This window comes from Gallus gallus, chromosome 11 (assembly GCF_016699485.2).
Source record: "Gallus gallus isolate bGalGal1 chromosome 11, bGalGal1.mat.broiler.GRCg7b, whole genome shotgun sequence".
Classification (NCBI taxonomy): domain Eukaryota; kingdom Metazoa; phylum Chordata; class Aves; order Galliformes; family Phasianidae; genus Gallus; species Gallus gallus.
The window spans coordinates 4786465-4809845 of NC_052542.1; the positions used below are offsets into that span (position 1 = coordinate 4786465).

Sequence of the window (23381 nt, forward strand, 5' to 3'; positions counted from 1 at the left end):
AGCTTCTGTAGTGATCTGACTGGTTGGAAGCACATGCCACAGTAAATTGGTAAGAAATGTCTTGTTTCATCCTTCTCTAGATGAGTAATTGTATTCAGGTCAACAAGTTTACTTGAAAGAGAGTCAGTCAATTGCTTTGCAGAGCCAAGGTTGTTCTGAGAAATGAACCAGGTTCCTGAGGTTCCACATGGGATGAGAAATTCAGGATCTAAGCCATTTTAAAATGCATCTGCATCTGCTTCTGCTCTGAACTGGGGCGATCCAGACTTGCCCCAAGTGCTTAGGTGTTGTTGATTATAACTAAAGCTGTTTTAGTGTATAACTTTACTCATTTCCAAACGTGGTTAAACCAGAACTGTTCCCAAATTTGGTCATATCTCAAATGGAACTATTCATAAAAGGAAGGAGTAATAATTAATGCCTCTAGCTATCATGTGAAATCAGGCAAAGAGATTGATATTAGTAGGTTTTTTGATTGTGTAATTTGCAGAAGAATACTACTTTCATTTAAAGACTCTATTTCCAGCCACCCTACAGAAAAACACCCCTATCTTACTGCTTATTACTTGCCATATGAATGTGTTCACTACAAAATACTCCTCAAACTTTGCCTGTGGCTTATTTAAATGTGAAAGAACACATGTGGGTAGCTGAGAAACACATTTTTGCAAGCTATTATCTTTCTCTTCCCAATTCAGTAATCCTAAATAAAAGTATGCTTGCCTGCCCCTAGGTAGCATGCATTGATATGTAATTGCCTTTGACGGTTAGTTGTATTTAGCATTGTCATGAAAAACAAATCTATGAATTCTGTATATTAATTATAATATTCTAAGGATCATTTTTCAAGATCAATATAAAGAGGTTTAGCTACAGTGTCTTTGCATGTGTATAATCATCTACATCAGAATCCTTGAGGAATCACAATAACAGTGATTCATTCATAATTCACAATTTCCATTATCTTCCTACATTTAGTATGTGGTAAAATTTATAGCTTCATTTACATTGTGTTCCATGAATAATAGAAGAAATACAGTGAAGACCATGGGAAATGATCTTGTTGCTGCAGATGCACTCTTAAGCAAATCTGCATCACAATACAGCATATTGCCTCTTGTGCTACAATTTCTACAGAGCCTGCAGCTGCAATGGGGACACTTCAGATGGTCTTCATTAAATGTAAACTCAAAGCAGCGTGATGATGAAACCTTGAATAAATTGCTGTAGGTAAATGACATAGTTGCAGTTGTTAGTATAATATCTTCATTTGAGCACACTTAAAGACAACAAGTAGAAAAGAGTACTTAAACAAGCAGCTACAGTTCATAAAAATATTCTCTTTACTGTCTTAACAAGGTAATGCTCATCAGAATATATAAAAGCTCATTTAGGGACCAAGAAAAGTTTGTCAGTGATAAATGTAGCTTCTGTAGTAACACTGGCTTGGAGCAAAACTGATTATCAAAAGAGGTACAGTAGAGATAGTACTAGCTGCAGTGAGAGGAAATATTTAGACATGACAATGAAATAATGACATAATAGATGACACAGTGAACTTTTTCTTCTTGATTTGTAACACAACATTTAATTTGTTTTTGTATGTTCTGGTAAACTGTTGCCAGTGTTCAGCTGCTTTACTCTGTATTTTTTCTTAGTGACTGCATGCTGTCATGCAGTAGAAATTACCTTAAGACTTGTTGGATGCGATAGTATGCTTGTGATGAGTTCTCCAAGGTTTCATGTACAGTGCGGTAGTTACAGTATGCAAGTTAGATCAGTTTAAAGTTAAATTTTAATTTTATCATTAGTTGTTAAAATCTCAACCTGTTTTCACTAAGATGGCACAAATAACTTCAATCTATTGAAGCTGTTAACAATCTTTTGCATCTCACACAAAACCCCACAACAGTGCATTACTATATGTAAAAACTTTTTTTTTAGTAGTGAAGAGAATGTCATGCTCTTTCTGGGATTACAAAGATGCCTAATCTATTTAAAGCAAAACAAATCCAGCAAGTTATTGAAAAATGAAAGCCATTTTTTAAGGTTGCTTTTCTTTTTTTTGGCAGGAAGGAATATTAAAGATGTGAAGTGCACTGTTTTGAATAAATTGCAGTCTTCAATTCAGTTGACTTAATTTTTATCCTTTTTTTTTTTTTGAGTACTCAGCCAGGCATACTTTAATGAGAAACACTTTGAGAAGAGTGTATAATTTCCTATAAGTAACTGACACATTGTCATTCAAACAAAAATATAATGACAGTTAAAAGGAGTGGGATATGTTTCAGTTTCAGAGAATTTGATGTTTTCTATACTCAATTGCATAGCATGGCTTAATTCTCTGAAACATTATCCAGCACAGTACTCAAATGTCTGAGATAATATCAGTACATTTTTTTCCTTCCCAGTAGCTGGTTTCCTATCTAAGCTGATCTTTCCCGTGCTCTGTAAAAGCCACTTTTTCTTTTCTTTAGAAGTCTGACATAAAGACTGACAAAACTGTTTCTCATGTACTTCAATATTTCTTTTAATTGCTTCTTTCCTAGAAATGTTGATACTCCAATTATGCTCTTATCTCTGTGATATTTTTTTGCTCAGTTGTGCTGGTTTTAGTTCCCAGAATGCTAGGCATTATCTAGCTTTGCAGATGTGTTACATCCATCCATGCTGCATCTTTAACTTGGCTTTATCCAGGCAACTTTAATTGTTTTTGATATTCTTTCAATAAAGTTCTTCAAGACAAATTGAGCCTAATGCACTATTTGACTCACTGGGTAAAATCCATGCTCTGCATAGGTCAATAGGTACTTTTCTTCTGATGTCAGTGAAACTACGATATTGACCACTTATTTCATCCTAAAGGGGTAGTAGAATCAATCCCAGAGCAATATTTCCCTCCTTTGACCTTTTGAAAATCACCATTACTGTTCAGTTTTAAGTGTTAGAAACATATGGGAATTTGTAATGTTTTATTTCTTGTATCTTTTGAAAATATATTCTACTGGTTCAGTATTATTCCATTTCTACTGGCCAGAAAGGATACAACTCTTCACAGTGCAAAATCTCTCTTTTTCTGGAGCTTTATAAGATGAAAGTGACTGGACCTGCAAATAGAGTATGTGTGATCCAACAGATTGGCTTGAGTCATCTTGAGAGGACTTGCCAAAGAACTAGACGAAATGACATCTATTTTACAGATATATGGAATATGTTTCCCTTTGCTAGAATCTCTTCTTAGCTTTGCCGAGAGCTTTTATGAACAATTCTTTTAGTCTTCATGTGTAAAAGCTGGTAATAATAGCTTCAAATAAGTGATCTATGGTAGAGCTGTATATTATTTCTTCTTTGCAGTGATAATCAGCCAAAAATTGTGCTCCACACTTCTTAAATGTTTCTATAAACCTACACCTATCTACCTGTCTATTTATTGAGGTATAACAATGACTGTTTTGAATATATAAATATTGAGTGGCAAGAGCAGTGTACAAGAAAATACTGAAAAAGCTTTTGATGTAGCAGTAAACTCAGCTGCTCTGTGGAAATGCATATGTAATGCTGGTGTATGTAATATGTCAGTTAGATACTGAACTGAGAGGCAGAAGTATTACATGGGATAAAAACTATGCTAGAGACTTGCTAGAGATTCCATTGTAGAATCTCAAGTAGCCTCATAAAACCTGGAAGTAGGGCTTTTTTTTTTTTGGAACAGAATCATTCTAAGATTATTACTAATGATTGAATTTGAAATATGAGAGATCATTCTATTTTTATAGCTAAGTGTTTGAAAAATTACTCTCCCAGCTCTATTTTGTTCTGGTCTGTCAGAGATGAGCTTCCATGCTTTATAACTGAAAGTGGAACTGGGATCCTTACATCTATCTTCAATCACTACCTGATTTCTTGAGTAAGGCTGTTTTTACGTTGTGTGGTGAATGAACAAAAATAATGATTTCTTCCAATCACTTTTTAATAAAAAAAGCTATGCAATTACTAAGAATGTAGTTGTTTTATTGTGAACTTTCAGTCTGTGTGAGAATACCGGAGGATCTGTCACTTGTTGAAGGAGTGTTGAATAACCTGTTGCAGTACCAATTTAGTAGGGTACAATCTAGCTACAACTTGCAATCTAATTCTGGCATCCACTTGCATACTCTTTTATTAGCACCCTAAAGAAATTAGGTTTGCCCTTTGATCTGCATATGTAATTTTCATTGACTTCAAGGGAAAAATTACATGTGTCTAAGTACAAAGTTCTAGTAATGTTTGACAGAAGAACTTTGTCAGTATTATTAAATTTCAGTCATCATCTGAAAGCTGAAACTCCTAATTGCTTTTGTTTTGTCTGTTTTTAAAATTTCTCCTCTTTAAATCTCTCTCTTGTTCTTATGTTTACCTTTTAATTGCTGTTTTAGTCCACAGCTTGTGTGGTTCAGTGTTTGGTGATTTGCAGGACTCCAATAGTAGAGAACGGTTTGTTTGTCTGTTCAGTTAACTTGGCTCCTCACCATTTGGGAGGAATATGAAAACATTAAAGCACATTCTACTGTTGTAATAATCTATTTGCACAGTGACTTTATGAAGTGAATTTACTCATGTTTGAAAACACAATTCAATCTTAATAAAGTTTGGGAGAGGCCATAGGAACCTGTGGATTTTCTATTAATAACAAGTTGCATTTGGTGCTATCAGCTCCATTTGTTATTCTGAGATAATGAGATTATATGAGATAATGAGATTTAAAAAAGTTAAAGACAAACTACTAATTAGAACCACAAAAAAAAAGTGACAAAGGTAACTATTATGAGGAAGAAAAGAGAAAGCCATGAGAGGGGGGAACAGAAACGTTTAGGAAGACTGAGGACTTGGATGAGAAATCCAGTGCTGATCTGAATTGTGAGGCGGATATGAATATGCAGTAGAATGGGAAACAGAAATGATTGGATGCGATAAGGGGATTATATAGTAACTGGGATATAACTGTGAATTTTGAGGTGGTTAGTAGTAGAAAAATGGTGAAAGAATTTAAAAATAAAATTCATGCTATCCTCTGAAGGGCAGTTGAACACTGTTGTGATGCCTCTGCTTTTGCCTTTTAGGTTGTCAAGCTACAGTCAGAATTCCAGCTGTAGTGATATTCCTTGTGAGTGTCTGTGTGAGTCTATATCATGGGCTGTTTCAGTTACACTTGTGATTTTATATCTGTATATCTTCTCTGGGGCTGTGTAGTTAGAAATACTTCTTTCTTCAAAATCTTACCTAAGAAATTATGATGAACTGTTCAGGTGGCAACAAACAGTATTCTCACGTCAAAGACCAGATCATGGGAATAATGACCTTCATGGAAATATGAGAATTCAGTACTGTTCCATGCTTGGGAAATTGTAGGAGAGAATACTGATGAATGCTGAAGAAAAAAGATGCAGAAAAATTAACTGCCTCCAGAGTACTATTTTAAACAGTGCGCAATAAATAAAACCAGAGTCATTTCGGTCCAATGACAAAGGAAGTACTGAAGAGCTGCTCATTAAGCAAACTGCCATTCTCTGGATGGAATGAAGCAGGATATTCATTAACTCTGTTGTTTCCTATTTTAAAGGCTTGACTTTGCATGCTTTTTTTTGCATTTTTCTTTTTTGTTTGAATTTTTCTGCTATTGTAAATATTAGGATGTTTTTTCCTCAAATCCCTTGACTATTCCTTTTATTGAAAGAAATTCTGTTACTGGAGGAGTAACTTGGTTAGAATTTTATATATCTGATAGCTATGTAGATAGCTCAGTGGAAGACTAACCTTCTGTAAGTACCAACCTATATTAATCGTGAAATAGTTAAGATTCCCAAAACTCATTACATGCAGAATTTTTTTTTTGGTTTTGTTGTGTTGGTATTTTACATTTTGATTTTTTTGCAATCATCAGAATCTCTTTAGTGGTTTACTGTCATTACAGATTGTAAGAGCATAACAAAAGAATGCCTGACATCAGCATATTACTATTCAGATGATACCACAGAATCATAGAATGGCTTGGGTGGGAAGGGACCTAAAAGCTCACCCAGTTCCAACCCTGTGCCATAGGCAGGGTTATCAGCCACTAGATGAAGCTATCTAGGGCCCCATCCAACCTGGAAGTGGTGTGTGTTCACATTTCCCCACTTCTCTGAGCAGCTTGTGCCAGTGCCTCCCCACCCCCTGAGCAAAACATTTCTTCCTAATATCTGAAGTCATCTCCCCTATTTTAGTTTAAAACTGCTCCCTTGTGTCCTATATTAGAATATGCAAAAGGTCTGTCCCGCTCCTGTTTATAAGATCCTTTTAAGTACTGGAAGGCTGCAGTTGAATACTGTTATGATGTTATGTAATGTTAATGATTTTCATTGGTGACCAGAGGATATGTAAAGCTTGAATTGCCTTTCCTTCTCCTGTACATGGGCTGTGTAGCTTTTCTAGGATTATGCATCTAGGACTGCAGGAGTAAATCAAACAATTTTAAACTCAGATTTAGAACTTTGCAACTACATGTGAAGTGTCTGTCCACAATAGAAGACTTTTCCTGCAGCTTTTTGTTCAGTTTTATAAAAATTCGAGTATATTTAAGACTAAGTCTCTTCAAGCAGAATGCAATCAATCCAGAGAAGATCCGCCTGGGTCATAGATCAGTGGCTAAATCCTGCTTTTACTTCTCTCCAGTGTATGCTGAGGGGAAAAAAAAAGTAGATAAAGAACTTTGTCAGTCTCAATATTTAACTAGAAAACCCAAGCAATGCTCTGGGCAGTATGTTACTGGCATAGAAGAACCCTCAAATCTGACTTCTGTAACTCAGTGTGAGTAAGAATGGGCTAACAAAACAGCGGAAAAGCAGAAAGACAAATCATGTGAGAAGTGCCTAGGAGGTCCTTGCCCCAGCGATTTTACTCTGCATAAGGGAGAAAGTTACTCCCTGCAGCTCTTCATTGTTCTGGTGCAATGCAGGTCATTGCTCAGATGGTGAGAAGGCTTATGCGATGAGAGGTGTGGCTCTATGCTTTTGTAAGTGTTTTTGGAGTTGAGTTTTAACTACCTCTTCTAAACATATATGCCAAGTGATTTAGAAATCTGGGCAGAAATCTGTTTAAAGAAAAAAGCAACCAAAAGCAGCACCTGAGAAGCTGCATCCAATTCCATGTTGTTGATTGTACTTTTTTTGGGCGATGTGAGGATGTATTTACCCATTTATCTTTGTCAAAAAACATGGTAACCCAACTACGCTGTGCTACGGTCTTGTTAGCCACGCATGTTTAGATGTTCCATCTGCTTAGATGGGACACTTTAAAGAAAAAAACTCTTCTTGCTGTTGATAATGATACTGTCATACGATGTCTTGCTCTTCAAATTGGTAATAAATCTGAGTCTTGTCATAGCACTAGAAGGCAGTATGCTAAAAGCATTAAAGAGCACCTGTCACTTCTTTGTAAGATGAAAGGTATTAGCACCTTTCATAGCTGGAGTGTTTCCAACTCTGCAATTAAGTTCCATAATTGTCTACAGCAATTTGAAATGAATAACAGTAATTTTTAATGTCCTGTTCTAAAAACTGATGTGCTACTGAATTGCTGCTCTATGGCAATCCAGGAAGGGCTCTGTTTCACTGATGTGTAGAATTGCATCCTACCTACCTCTTTTGTGGTTGAGTGTATTTTGAATTTGATGTAAAAATGTTAAGATGTCAAAACATGAAACATTGTTTTCATATTGTCTTCAGTGATCTGATAGCCTTTACTTATCTCTGGTAAATCATATGTGTGTATGGTAAGACTAAAGAATTGTTACTCATAAATCTATTTGCCCCCAGCCCATCACCCTCCGTTTTATAGAAATATTCAGTGACTTGATTGAGGAATCACTTCCTGTCATTCATAATTTTGATTATTTGAAGACTAGAATATAATTTTAATCCAGATTATTGGTGTCCTGCAGAACCTGAGCCAATAATAAGAAATACTTAGCTGTTTTCTTTCACCAGCACACAGCCCCTGGGCTCTTAACACTGAGGTTGTAACTCCCCTCTGAACTCTTCTGCTTCAGTTTTCCAGATCTATTTTCTCCAAGTGCAGTTAGTTGCTTTATGGCTTGAAGAAATGTATTGGTTTATTTACCTGTTAGAACTGTAATAATATTGCCTTTGGAGTCCTTCTTGACAATAAATCTGACTACTCTTTTCCCAAGAATAAAATAATTAAAATAAAAATTGATTGTGCCAGAAATTCTGTACTACAATCAGAATGGAACTGTGGGCTATAATTCTCAACATTTGAATTGGCAGTATTCTGTTTTGTGGGAACAAGAAGGATTTCATTATAAGGCTGTATTTCACAAAGAACTTTAAATAAAAAGCGATTTTCAAAAGATTTTTCCCCCTCCAAATTAAGTTACACTTTGTCCTACTAATAAGATTTACAATATAATTCTAATAATTCTGATTTTAAGAGATGAGCTATGTGAAATGACTGTGGAATTAAGTACATGCATTTGAATGAGATGTGGCAAAACTACAGATTTGGGAAAACTACATCTACTGTTGCTACCCCACAAGAGACTGTATTTAGTGTTACTGCAGTTGTGAGTTGTTTTGAGCCACGATACTGTATCTTAACTTCATTGTGGTTTTTGGTGTTTTTGTTGTTGTTACTGGAAATGCACATGAAGACAGCAGAGTGGTAAATGCAGGCTGAACATCACAATCCATGACTCTACTAGGAGTTGAGTGCATTCTGTCTAGGTAGGGCTACATTTCAGTCTACTGGGAATGGAAATAATGTCTAATTCAAATATGAAAAGTATGGAATATTTGAAGAACCCATATAGCAAATCAGTTTTCAAGAAGATACAGCAAAAAGATATTTACAACTGATGCATTTTCTTTTATACTGTGAAATCGTATTGCTAAATCATCTGCTAAAAAGCAGAGAATTTTCTCTCTAACAAACTGCATAGGTCTAGGCATTCATCTCTAAACCTCAGAGAGGAGCAAGTGTTCCAGAGATGCTGATTTGGCAAGCAAACCAGACTTGATCTCTGTGACAAGTTAAAGTACATTTGCATTGTCAGAGGCAGAAGATCCCTGTTTTGCAATAGTTGTCATAATTGCATCAAGTTGTCTGTCAATGAGATAGTTTTAAGAAGTTGGGGATGTTACCTTTACCAGCCAGACTCTAACAAGTGAAATCTACAAGTCAACATGCAGATAATGGACATAAGGAGAGAAATTGATCAATTCCTCACAATTATTTTCTGATATGTTAATGAATTTCACTTCCTATACTTCACTGCTTTTGCTATTTTACAGGATTTGCTAGATGAGTCCTTTATGGAAAAGGAGTTTTATTTATGGATTTAAATGTGACAATGGTTCTTTACTATTTTTCTTATACCATACTTTATTGGTTTTTTAGTAGCTCATGGCACCATGAGCTGTGCTGGATATCACCACTTGGAACTGCTCCTTATGATCCAGTGAAGTTTTCAGCCCTGTTATTAAGTTCTTTAAGTTCCTGTGGAGAACTTTTCTCAAAGATGCCATACTTGACAGTAGGGCAAAATAGCAAAGAGCACAGATCTTTCAAAATTTTCAGATAAATAATGCAAAAGAGGTGGTTTTGGATTCTTAGTGCTTGAGAATTTATTTTTTGCTGGTAGGTTTATTGTTATATCTGTAAAATTGTCCCATCCATTCTTGCTCATGGAGCATTGAAATATGCAGGTTGAAACGATATCTCTTCATTTTTGTGAATTGAACTGAAACATTTTCTTCCAGCTCAATTTGCTATTGAAATACCTTCCTGAGATGCCCTTTGCCTCATATGAATTGTAGATTATGCAATTCATGCCTTGCCTTCATCAGAATATAGCAGAAGCATACTTCAAATGAAACACCTATAGAAAAATATGGGCACATACTATATCTAACCTGCAATTTCCATGCAGCAAATAAGTAGGACAACATTTGAAGATGAATTGATAAATAGGTACAGTACTGTGTTATTTCACAGTAATTTGAAATTGTACTATCTGTTGTATAATTGCTGCAAGTAATTCTGGCATTTTCTTACGATATTAAATGAATATAAGGCAAATATTGTGCAAGTATTTCTAGTGATGTATGTATTTTAGCTAAATTGTGATTTTTAGATCAATACTGCTTTCTTTGCACAGGTTTTGTATAAAGGATATAGATGAAATTACAGCTATTTCAACAGTGGTATTAAATGTGAGAGCCATTTTCAACCTTTGTAGCAAAGAGTTCTGTTAAATGCTTTTCCCTGAACCCCCTCAAATGTTCCTGATTTTCAAGTACTCCTCTGATTGTTCATTCAAAATTATTTCTGTCCCCTTTTCATCTGTGGTGTCTCATTAAAAACTGGGACTTGATCAGGATATAAAAGTTTCAAACACATTTAAAAGTACTTAAATATACCACTTTCTGAGCCTTTATTCTTCCATTTCAAAAGGTATATCTAATTGTGGTTCTTTTTTACATGATTTTTTTCACCTTTTTCATTACCGTTATTCGCTCCACACACTAAACCCCTGAGCACTGCCCTCGTATTGCTATTACAGATTGTCTCATGCTGGTATTATGTATGATCTCATGCTGCAATATGATATGTATGATGATCAATCATGAAATGATTTTTCTGTTATTAAAATAACCTCTGTTAGTTACCTTTGTTACCTTTGTCCCTTTTTCCACACATCTGATTAGAACTAAAGCTAAGATGGACAGAAAATAATTGCTACCAATTCTTCTATAGGAGTAGAACCAGTGCACTTCTAAGTATTGTTTTTAATAGAAGTCCAAATAATAATTTTAAAATACAAATAAATGTTTTGTAGATGCATTATTCAGGTTCTACCTGAAGTCAGGCAAATGTGGGCAAGCACTGGGAATGCTTCAATACAAGTAAAACTGAAAAAAAACCATATACAGGATTCCTGGTTTGGGTAGTGAAGATATTCTAATATATCTAATTTTCTTTGAGGTATTCAAGTGTAAGCTAAATAACTTCCTGATCATTCCAAAAACGTTTCTATCAAGCAATCAGTAGGTCTGTGTACTTCACAACCTTGGGTGATCTTGTACAGCCACAGCCATAGGGTTGCTGTCGATGGCTCAGCGTCCGGGTGGATGTTGGTCATGAGTGGCTTCCCCCAGGGAGAGGGTGAGGGTGGTGACTGTCTCCCTAAGCTTTCATGTCTTGTTTTCTGACTTGCTGGATCCTTAATTAGGAAAGCATACTTCAGAATAACATCTTTATGGTCTGCAAGTTCCCTGTTAAGAAGAGTGAGAAGGGCTTTGCTATGTCTACAAACCAGACAAACTTTACACTTTGCTGTTTCTGACTGCAGCAGGGTTCACATCTGCTTAACTTATACACACCTTTGTAGTCTCTCGTTCTTCTGGCAGCATCAGTCTGTGTGAGATAAACTAATTGAAGCAGTGGATGCCTTCTCTTTGAGCTCAGTCAGGACTGAGCATGCCTTCAGTGACTGTGTGATTTACCCAGAAGGACAGGACCTGCAGTGTTTGCTCTCTTGACACACTTGTACAGCCTGAGCACACTGAGGTCTCTGCAAAACTGTCTTTTTCAAAGTGAATTGAGTAGGAATAAGGGCGTTTAATGTGTAAACTCTCAAATTGTGTATTAGAAATTAGAATTTGCCTGAGGACAGTTAGTTGAAAATCTGTCATCACTTGGAAATCAGTGGTTTTGAAATGAATGCTTTTCATGGATGCTTCCCATTGCCCAGTGGTGTAAAGAGTAGAAGACCTATAGTTAGTGTTGCTCAGTATCCCTTTGAAAGTACTTCACCCTAGTGAAGTTTATATATCCAAACTACAGTGTTTGGTAATAGCTCTATAATAAGATTGTTTACACTAATGTGATTGTTCTAACTTTGGAGTAGCAGAGAGTTCAAATTCTTGGAAAAGTTCTCCCTCTGCCTCTGGAAATAAATGTGTTGCTGATGATGTAGTACTTGAATGGAGTTTTTAAACAATTTAAAAGCAAACAATATCTGTGTCTTGGGAATAAGTAATGTGGCCAACTGTCTTGCTACTTATTTCTGTACTGTTTGTAGAATTGTGAAATGTGTTTTAGTTTTCTTTTTAGTTTCCTCATTATGATGTTTATACAGGTGGTATCTGCTTGGCATTGTAATTTTCATGGCTTGTGAGCTATTTACACGGACATTAAAGAATTCATCTTTCGTAGAAAACTGTGTAATGAAGGGCAGCTTTTGCTACATCACTGCTGTTAGCTCAGGTTAATGAAATAAATTGATTTGGAGTTTTTATTAGTTGAGAAGATGCCCTGAATATATACTACACATTTTAATCAGCTTACCAACTTGTGGCAAACATACTTCTATGTTTAATGTTTTTAATGCATAGTTATCATGGCAGATATAATAAATATCACTTTATAAATAAATATCTCTTTTGAGATGCATGAAGTGATGTAATATGTTGTACTTAGTACTGCTACATTAGTGCATAACTCAAAGTTTTTAGCTGTGCATGGCAGTTTGAGCTTTACTTCAGTAAGCGATGCTTAATGTGATCTGAAGACAAGAACCTAAGAGGTCCAGATTGGAAACAGAGTTATTTTGGACAAATACAAAGACTGTGACTCCCTTGTCAAAAATGCTTCTGTCTTTTAAAGTGTTGACTTAGGTTGTTCTGTCCTGTCTGGTATGAAGACTTTCAGACAGCTTTCATCCCTCTGCCTTCCAGAGAATCCAACTGTTTCTGTATTATCTGCTTCTGCAGAACCAGCTGGAAATCCTTTCTTCTATAGGTTACAGTAGGAGGAGGAGATGGGTAGGTGTACACGGGATAACTGGTCACAGGCATCTCAGAGCATTCAGTCATAGTGGCAGCATTGTGAAATTATCAACCTGTGCACACTGAACAAGAGATCTGGGAAAAGATAAAGCTTCTTCCACTCATGATGACTATGCAAGGAAGGGTGTGAAGAAGTATAGAATGCTGCCCTGTGCTTGGGTTCTCCTGGATCTTCTGTTCAAGTAGTGCTAAGATGGTGGCTTGTCTTTCAGCAGAGTTTTATGAAGTTGGAGAAGTGTTTTCAGCCCATATAAATGTGTTATAAAAATGTGTTGATGTAGGAATAATCCTTCTGTAAATAAATGGGAAGAAATGTAATGAATTTCTGATCAGTCTTAATGTAAAGCAAGTTTTATGAAAGGTCCAAATGGAAGATGAATGTTTGCAAAACATGTCGGAAAAGTAACTCAATTTTCATGTACTACTTATTCAGCTGTTATCACCTCTAGAAAATTTAAACATATTTATATATACATTTCCATTCTTTATTTCCTGAAAGAGCTAACTGAAGCGATCTCTTGCTGATTTTTTTTTCCCTTTTTTTCCCTGGGCTCTGGTCACTCTGCAAGGAATAAATTGAAGCTGTGATGAATAAAAGCCATGAAGCAATCAAGGACTGATGGGAGGCAGTAAACTGAGCAGCAGCAATTGTACCTATCAGAAAGTCCTAGCTCTGTAATTTAGAGATGAAATTGAAGACGTGGTGATAAATATAAGATGAAAGCTAACAATATTACAGTGAAAACCTTACCATTTTTTTTTTTCACATAAGAGTACTCCAGTGCCTAGACTGAATAAAAGGAGTTCTGGACATGTAGAAATCTGAAAACACTTCTCAAATACCTGGGTATTGGATAAGAAAGTCCTTATAAGCAAAAAGATGCATAAATTGAGTGATATGTTCAACTTTGGATGGTGGGTGACTGTGTACAAAGTTATAGTTTACAGTGGCTTGTGGAGAAACTCTGTACAATGAAAAATAGGCAACATCCTGTTGCAGACTAGAGATGCTGGAGAAATTACCTTCAGCTGTGGTATTTAGGTTGCTGGGAGTCTGAACTCCAGACCCACCTATTTCACTGTACAGGAATATGTATATTATTCCTAAAATACTCTTTTTAATTCTTTTCAGCAAATGCCCATTATTTTTGTGGGCTGGATTAATACTATGGCTGTGTCCTCTTTCCATTCTAAAATAGAAAATCTATGGTTTTTAACTTGCCCCATATGACATTTGTGAACGTTGCTCAATAGTGGATCTCATTATTACTCTGCACTTTCAGATCAAGAAAGTTAGCTGAAATCTTAGCAATTTGTTGCTCTAAGATGTATTTTATGATAATGTGAAGTGCCATGTTGTTCTCCTTGCATCACAATGGCAGATTTGTGAGAAAGGCAGATGAGATGGGTGAAATTGAAAACTTTCATGGTGGTAGCAGATCTAGTACAGATCTCTCTGAGCATCAAGCTACTTTAACAATACAAGATATGAAATTATTATTTAAAGTTGCAGTGTGAGCTATTTGACAGGTTTAGTGTTTATTATTTTGAATAATGTGAAAAGAGGTCCAGCTTTTAAGTATGGTATAAATTCACAATTAGAGACTTCAGTCTTGCAGCCTGTTCTCCAAGCAGAAATTGGATCTTTCAAGTTTCCTCGCTGCTCCAAAATACAGTCTTTCACCAATGGTCAGTGCAATAAGAATTGGTGAAGAGAGTTCTGCTCAAGTGTCATGTTCCACTATCTAATAATAGTAGACAATACTATTCAGTCATTAGTTACGTGTCTGTTGTGTATGGTTCCTAACATCTTTGCTCAAGTAAGTGGTAATGTCTACAGGAAATAGATTTATTCTCCAGAGTTAATTTTTGACTTGCAGCCTGAGGAACTAACTGTATGTAACTAGTACAGTTAATATTTCTTACTTCATGGATGCAGCTGTCATATTTAGTTCCACCACTGTAGACTCTGAGTTTGGTGGTTCTTATTACATCACATAGCAAATATCAAGTATGTAACATGTTTTAGATGTAACTTACACAATGCTTTAACAATTTCAGAGCTTTCATGTTTCATTGCAATCTTTCTGTAAAATGTTCTTCACCAAAACTTGTTCCTTTCTAATTACATGCTACTGTTTAGATCTCTGTTGGTCAGATATGTGGATAGCTATTCTTAGTAGAATTGAAACGAGTTGTCTTTCATTGCTTTTGAAGATCTAGACTGAGAATAGCATATTGTTAGGAATCAGCAGATGGAGATCTAGCTACAGGGTGCAATGAAGGAAGCATATGTCTGTTTTGCCTTTTGTTCAAGTTATGAACTGGACTGGTGCATGCTAATTCAGGTATATGCATATATCATGCACCATATATTAGCAGGAAATATGTGAGGTAAAGTGTAAAGCTTTACGAATTAATTTCCTTTACAGGAGCTTTGGCTTGTTTGTATACTGCGTTGCACAGGATGAAATAGCCTGATGAATTTTAGGTACATAATGAATCTTTAAAACTTGCCAGTCAACTTTCTGAGACAGAAAAATCTGTACTAGCAAACATGGAAGAGCTGCACAGAGTAGAGAACCAGATGATTATAAATTTGAGTAATCTCCTTGCTTAGTCGCACTCCAGAAATGAAAAACAAGTCTGAATTTCTCAGTCTAAGCTCAAAAACTATAAAGCATGTTTGTTTACCATCTGCACCATCCTTTCAGTCCCCTGAGGCATATGAAAAGAGAGGCTATAACAATGGAGTACTGGCTTGCTGAAAGCAGCATCAGCAGAGCTCCAAAGACAAAGCAGCAACTTTCTGAACAACAGATGAAGGGGAGAAGCAGCTTGTTTTTCTCCCACAGGTCTGAACAATCGACACATGTTTACATGCTTGAAAATGGATAGAAATGTTTCTTGTGAGCACAGTCATGGCTGCGTTGCAGCAGCCAAGGTGGTGTTTTCTGCATGTCTTGAGGAGTCCCTTAATCCTTTCCAACCTTTTATGGCCTAGATCAGAAATAGTGAGATTAAATCCTGGCATTGTGGCACTCATTGCTTTTTTGGTGTATACTAGAACTGAATTCTAATCCACATCAGCAACCCCTGAGTTGGCAGGAAACACTTCTAAGTAGATTTATTAGAAGCTTGTAGAGCAAGTGCCTCATTTTCCAATGTTTTCTTTTGTATTCACTGTGTCTGTGTTCGTTATAGTCACCAATTGAAACTGAATACTCAAGAATGCAAATTTATTTTCCATGTGACACTTGAATTCCTAATGCTGAGCCAGCATGCAGGCACAACCTGCTATCAAGAGTAGTTATTGAACTGATGTTATGTGTGTGTAGTTCCTTTTCATGGTGTTCTGTTATATATAAAGATTCAAGATACTGTTCTGAGGAAACGTGAAAATCTTCAAGCACAGTTATTGTAAAAGATATTGTGACAATCTGAAGACCCTGATTGTAATATCTGTGTTTTCCTGTCAAATAAATGGCTTTCTTGTAGATGAAACCACTCTCTTCAGAGACAGTAGTGTGTATGTGGGGACTGCTAATCTAAGATTCTTGACCTAGCTTGATCTTTGAATATGTTCAAGAGGAAACCTCATGCTGTGGCTTTGCTTCCCTATCAGCAGGAAGATACGGCTGATGCAAAGGCTGCTGAAGAACGTGAGCTGTCAGGAGCAGCTGTCAGGGGCCTAATCTGCATGTCCAGCTCAACATTACTCTGTGAGATAAACACAGGACTGGTGCCCCTTTACACAAATACACTCAATGTAAATAAACTTTGCTGTTGCTCTCTAGTGTACACTGTATCTTGGTGGCACTTGAAGGCTTTATTTATTACCTGCAAAACAAACTCAGTTGTTCAGGGCAAATTCAGTTTGTTATATGCCTGTACTGTCATATGAGAGAAGGAATTCTTGTTTATGTAGTAGAGGATTACAATGGCCTGCATTCAGTTTCCAGTACTATCTGACAAGCCCTGAGCAATGTTCCTTTTTGCCTCTGACACTATGAACTGTTCAAGGAGTACGTAATCTTCTCAACTTAGAGATCACAGAATTGATAACTTGTAAGAAAGATATGGAATGCCTTGTGCATGCTGTTAGTTCTGTATCTATCTAAATAGATTTCCTTAGCATTAAAATGAATCCTTGGATATGTAACTGTTCATTGTCTAATTCTCTTTGTATCTGTATCTCTTTGTATCTGTATAATTATGAAGTTGAAGTATTTTCTATGATTATTCCAGTCGTGAATTCAGTTTTTTTAATTGTAATGTTGGTTATCGAGAGAGTATTTAACTGCTTAGTGAGCATACAGACTGAGTCAGGAAAATAATCAGATTTAAATACCTACTTGCTTGTGTATTTTTGGCTCTGTGTTGTACACACACTTCTCTTGCAGAGTTTTTACTTATTTTTGAAGCATATGTTTATATCCCTGCAAAGTGGGGGAGAGGCAAAATAGTGCAGCTGAAACCATTTCAGTATACATGTATGATTTTCTTGTTGAGATGGAAAAAGAATCCTAGTAGTGCTAGGTTGGTCATTGCTTTATTTGGGGGAACATGAAGGGTATCTGAGATCTAGTGTATTAATTTTAATTACAAGGGGAAAAAAAGCAACAAGAAAATAAGCCCCAAAACAAAGCTATCCAGTAACAACTGGAATCTTGAATGTAAATAGTACTCAGAGACAATACTGTTTTCCAAGTAAGCACCTTATTACTTGCATTTTTTTGATTATGTGTCTATCAGCCCCATCAAATAAGCTGAAAATGTTTTTTAACTTTTTCTCCTGCTTAGTTAAGTTGAGAAAGGGTCATGATTTGAAATATGCTGTTATTTTCTGTGAGAGTAACTAAAATGACATTAAACTACCTAAATTGCAGACTATTGATGGACTCTGGAGATTTTAGACTTCAGAAAAAAGCCAGACAAGCTTGTGATTAGTTTGTATGGAAGTGATCCAGAACCTCTTTCTAGCCTGTGTTGATTGTATTGCAATATTTCTGGATGCAGAAACTAGACTTGAACATCAGTGGGCCAACTTCATTTGTTTCCAGCAATATACTGTTCAAGTTAATGGTGCTGATTATTTTGAATACTTTATAGGGAAATGTGTGTTCTCAGTGTGAGGAGCTGAATTTGAAAAAAATATGTGTTTTTTCTCTTTAGCTAACGGAAAAATGACTTCTGATGACTATTGGCCAGGCTACTTGTTTCCTGAATGGTAAGCTCTAGAGTAATTCCATACTCTCCCCCTACCCTATCCCTCTATCCTTGTTGATTTTCCCTGTTTCTCTCCACCCCCCAGTCTGCACACACCCACAAGAAAGTGGGTGGAAATGAAACAATTCTTTAATAATAGCGTGTGGTACTTCTCACCTCCAGAAGAAGGAAGGAACTGATTTTAAAACCAAAAGAATTAAGAGGCATTTCTTGACCCTGGTTTTTGATGGTAGGTGGTGTCCACCGATAATAGTTGCCTATTCATGGTTTCTGGTGCCTTGAATGCTGGAGTATAAGGTATAGTTGAAAATACTTTGAGTCATGTGATATTCTATGTATTTAATAGCTAATCCAGGACTGACTCTGAAAGCATCACATGCCAGCCTTTCTCATGGGTAGAATCCTGGAGAATGAAGCAGGCCCATCAGTGCTGATCCAAATGCACTCTTCTTTCTTGTAGTATCAGTGAAGAAACTTTGCTAGCTTGCTGACTTTCCGGATCTGTGAAATACGGATGGATAGCAGAGGGCTTGTTTTAGTATATTAAGCTTTTTTTTTTTTTTTTTTTTTGCAACATTCATTCTTTCTTCCCTCATTCTTTGGAAGTGCTGATTCTAGGCTTCTAGTGCGGAAAAACTAGTTAGGCCTATTGGGAGATGCATTTTGAGAATGAAAATGTTTCAGAAGTCAGATATACAAGGGCTGTTCCATATATTTATCATGCTGGCCCACAATGTCAGGGGTGGATGTTGGTGGTATGGCAGTACAGGTTGAACCTTCCCCCTAATATTCCATTTTATTATGTTGCTGTGAGATAAATGGCAGCAGAGGGGGCAGTCTGACAAAATGGTGTCTGACATGGAAGCGTGGATCAAGCAGAGGTGTCATTGAATTCCTCCATGTGGAAAAAATGGCACTTGTTGACATTCATTGATGCTTGCTGAACATTTATAGAAACCAAACAGTGGATGTGAGCACTGTAAGGCAGTGGGTGGTGTGTTTAGCTGGTGATGAGAATGACTCGGTTACCTCCACTACTGCAGATTTTTACTTTGTGGCTTGTAAGCTCTTGATAATGACAATGCCTAGTTAATGATGGTGACTGTAATAAATAAATAGGAGGCATTACTTTCAGGATGATGTACGTATTTAATATTCTGGGTGCAGAATATAGAAGGAAGAACTTTGTGCAGCTGTGAGTACGCATGTATTCAGTAGCACTGTGCTCAATTCTTCTGTGTCCCTTCCTCCAGCACAATGTCCTCTCTAAGCTACTGCATGATAGCTGTTTCATGTTTCAGGTATCTTTGTAGTAGGCTTTGATACTGTAGACATACTTGTTCCAGCAGGATTATCTCTTGTACAAAACACATAATTCTTCCATCTTCACTTAGTAGTTTAGCTTGAAAATATGGTCAAACTCACCATCACATTTACTTTTTGGCATATGAAGTACCATTATCACCCTGGGGGTGGTGATCATGAATGCAGTGGCACAATGTGTACTTTGTTGGGTTGGGGTTTTGATTGCTGGAAAATTCTTGAAAATGATTTTTCTGTATTTATCCAGCTGGAACTGCTATGCTCTTTTAAGGAAACATGTAAGATAATCGGCATCTCCTGCAGTTTCCAATGAATAATCAAGGTATTGAGTTAAAGAGAACAGCATCTACCCATAACAGCAGGTGCAAAATTGTCACTAATTAAGAATTTGCTAGGTTCAGTAGTGACTGTGCATGAATTATGTCACATTCATTAAAAGAAATATTCCAAGCCCAATCGATGACAAGAGAAAAAAATATCATTAGTGTTTCTCCAAAATGAATTTATACTACTGAGATTTGCAAGTGAAGACAGCTACAGGAAGGTGAAGTATTACTCTGCTTTTATGCTTGCCAAATGCTTCTGCTAGAGAAACAGTTGTTTCTCTGGTAGCTTGGAAAACATTAAAAAATTCCAGCACAAAAATTCGATCCTTCATTCTAGAGAAAGAGGATTTGCATTTTTTTAGTCTGAAATATGTAACAAGCTTCTATGCAGTATTCTGAGTAAAAGGGGAAAAATCTTGGACTGTTTTCAATGTTCTTCCATTTTTTTCTTGTTTATTCTCTTAACGAAAAGAAGTGAATGATTTTGTATGCATGTTTCTTAGTATTTTTAATTGACTTTGATTCATCAGACAGGAATATAATAAAGCTAGGATAGGAGGTAACCCATTATGTATGATCTCTAGTTTACTGGGATTTTAAAAACTGAACACTTTGCGCTCTCTATATACTGAACCTGATGATCTCAGAGGAACTCCAGCAAAAGATTCCATTCATTCTGGAATGTGTAATGTAGCAACTGCTGAAGAGCTTGGACTTCGCTCCTGCTTTGTCCTCAACTCTCCAAGATGTTCCTTTAACAGAAATGCGCCCGAAGCATTGGTTAGAACTAGGCAGCGAAGCAGTGCCTGAACAACCTGGTCATTGCCCATTCTTCCTGCTCCCTTCTGCCTTCCCTAGCTCCTTTCCCTGTGAGGGTAGCACCTTCACCAAGCCTCTGTGATCTCAAACCTGGACAGCTGCCTATTCAGAGGAATTTCCTCTGGGCAGAGCTTTCTGATATGCAGGAGCAATCACTGCAGGTGGGGCTCCTGTCCTGGTGCATGTTACCACTGTTGTGACAGCTGAAGCGGCGGCTCTGAAGCCCCAACTTGTATGCTAATACCTTTAAGCAGATGCTTAATCTTAAAGCTCGTGAAGGGCTCCATGGTCTCCTGTACAACTATTCATCCTTAATGCTAAACATATGTAAAATATTTTCCTTGCTTAGGGGAGGGGGAATGTGGTGATCAGCACTTGGGAAAGTTGAATGCTTAAATAAGAGAAAATAGAATAAGCACTAATAGTGGTCGTAATATTTTCCATTTGGAGTCTGCATTTAGAATGAAGAACAAATCTCACTGCATTATTAGTGATTACTTTTTCATTGATCTATAATTTGAAAGTAAAATGATATTTCAAGGAAGCAGCAGGCTACCTACTGGAAAGGGGCTCTGCAGAGGAGGAGCTAGGTCTCCTGATGGACAGTGAGCCATCTGTGTGCCCTCATGGTCAAGAAGGCTGATGGTATCCTGAGTCAAATTAAAAAAAAAAAAAACAAAAACAAACGTGGCCAGCTGGTAGAGAGAGGTGATCCTATTCTTCCTCTGGTGAGGCCAAATCTGGAGCACTGGGTCCAGTGCTGGCTCTTCAGGTTAAGAAAAGCAGGAAAATGATGGAGTGAATCCAGAGTAGAGCCGCAGAGTTGGTTAGGGGCCCGGAGCATCTCCCTTAAGAAGAAAGGTTAAGGGATCTGGGACTGTTCAGCCTGGAGGAAAGAAGATAAAGGGGGAGGTCTGATCAATGTTTATTAATATCTTATGATCAGGAGTCAAATGGATGGGGGCTGTTTTTTTATTTTTTTTTTTGTGGTGGTGCCCAGTTGCAGGACAAGGGGCAATGGGCACAAACTGGAAATAAGAACAAACTACTTTGAGGATGACAGAGCACTGGGTCAGGCTGTCCAGAGAGTTTGTGTATCTTCTCTACAGATATTCAAAATCTACCTGTGCACTTGCAACCTACTGTAGGGAACCTGCTTTAGCAGTGAGGTTGTACTGGATGACCTCCATAAGTCACTTCCAACCCCTATGATTCTGCGTTTCTGTGATTCAGTTTCTGTTGGCAAGAGCTGAACCACTGGTCCCATGGGCCTGCTGTTTTGCATATCTATTAATATAGTAACTTTTTATTGTTTGTCAGAGTAGCCGTCATCCATCTTGGACTATTGAGGAACTTTTTTTATTTGCATTTGTAGCATTTGCTAAAGAATTTTAAAGCCTTCTGAATTTCTAGTTAATTTTTCAAGTGTAAGAGCTCTTTTGTAGGTGGTGCTGAACTTGCCTGGATCAGCTTGCTCTCTTTCTACAGGAAAGATGAAGCAGTGAAATGGGCCTATTTTTTCCTGCTGGTCTATTCCCTGAAGTTCAGTAAGTGTCCTGAATGAATTTATGTTCTCAACTAATTGCTTGCTTTTGCTTCAGATAAGAGCTAGTAAAATAACTATGCGTAATTATGATATCTTCTTAATAAGCCTTCCATTTGTTTAAAGTTTAAAAAAGGCAGCTGAAAATATACTGTACATTATCATATGAAAGAACTGCAGAAAACGCTTCTCTCTTCAGAACACAGAGTGGACTTGTGTCAAAGTGATTTCAAGAGAAGTGGAGGTTTGAAGCAAGAAAAAAGCCTTTTTGACCATGGGCACATTCACAGATTATTTTGATTAATACAAACACATTTCATCATTTGTACTTGAAAGCATCTTAAATTACGTTGCAACCACAACCAATGCACTTTATTAGTTTTGTATTCACTTTCATTAACTCAGCACCTACAACAGCGTGGATTCATTTAGTTTAAATTGCCAAGGTTTTTGTTTTTAGCTGGTGGCCCAGAGAGGACTTCTCACATGAAGCTTACAGGCACTTACCACAGCCCTATTTCAGTGTTTCTACTTTCTGAGCCCTCCATCTGCCTGTAATTATACTTCATGGATATAAATCAGCCTTCCTTGTGCTTCAAAATTAAATAATGAAAGGTGACAATGCTAACTGGAGGGAATGATAAGAAATGCTGTCAAAACTGCAAGTGTGTACCTCAGTTTCATCCATGAAAAATGGCCTGCTTCAGAAAACAAAAGGCTTGGACAAAAGACCGTGCATTCTGTTCATTTTACATGAAAAATAAATGGCCAGAAATTTGTCTGATATGGAAAATGCAGACAGACGTGAAAAATATGTGGAGAAAACATCCCATGAATTTTAATTGAAATGCAAGAAAGAACAAAGTGCTTGTGAATTTAACAGCATTAAAACAAGATATTTACTACAGAGCTCTGTAACTGGAATACTGTTAACAGTTCTCAGTCTGCAATCTCATTAGTTCTCATACTTGCGTGTTTTCCATGCTTATGCAAAATACTTCAAACTTTTCAAAATTAGCGTTTCTAAAAGAAACCTTTTCCACTGTGAATTGGTGCTGCTGCTATAAAAACTGAGCTCTGGTGCCACTCAGTATTTCTAGTTTGGTTTTCAGTTGAAGAAAAAAGACTCACTGCAGAATTTATTTAGTCTTAGTTGTGTTAAGCCTATGCATTTTAACTTGGAGCTCAGCACAGGTACCTAGTTGGCATTCTTTTTATTCACAGGGTAGCCATTAAGATGGTTTATGTATAAATAGC

The 23381-nt window shown here is 36.8% G+C and overlaps 1 protein-coding gene across 1 annotated transcript in view; it reads left to right on the forward strand.

Annotated features, from left to right (window-relative positions):
• TOX3 (TOX high mobility group box family member 3) overlaps window positions 1-23381 on the forward strand; it is a 245318-nt gene that overhangs the window by 41588 nt on the left and 180349 nt on the right. Inside the window, exon 4 of the mRNA XM_046899430.1 lies at window positions 18060-18114. The gene's annotated coding sequence lies outside the window, so the exon portion shown is untranslated. The remainder of the gene's footprint in view (window positions 1-18059; window positions 18115-23381) is intronic.